Source organism: Scophthalmus maximus, chromosome 1 (assembly GCF_022379125.1).
Source record: "Scophthalmus maximus strain ysfricsl-2021 chromosome 1, ASM2237912v1, whole genome shotgun sequence".
Classification (NCBI taxonomy): Eukaryota; Metazoa; Chordata; class Actinopteri; order Pleuronectiformes; family Scophthalmidae; genus Scophthalmus; species Scophthalmus maximus.
Genome location: NC_061515.1, coordinates 5,922,060 through 5,922,500, shown reverse-complemented (window position 1 = coordinate 5,922,500; position 441 = coordinate 5,922,060).

The window sequence follows — 441 nt, the reverse complement described above, 5'->3', positions numbered from 1 at the left end:
ATGCCTATTAGGGGAGACAGGGGATGGAAACACTTTTGTTTGAGCATCAGTAACTCAGTGGTTGTTTGTGCCCCATCTCTCCGACAACAACCTGGGGTGAGTTGTGGCATGATATACGATTTCCATCAGGAGAGACAAGTATGATTCCTGCAGCAAATTGAAAAATTGCCTTGAGTCAAATGAATTCAAATCAGCGGGCGGGCAATTTTAACAGATCCATGATTTTGACACACGAGAATCATCGGCCTTGAATAATAATTTGCGACTTCTGTCATTATTCCACAACAAAAGTTCAGCCACCTAAACATTCATTCATTCATTCACTTCCCCTTGACGGGGAATCAAAAACAGCATCTATGAATATGTTAATATTGTTCCTTTCAACAGTTCAACTGCTGAACTCAAGATGTCCCCTATAAGTCACCGAGACATCCGTTTGAT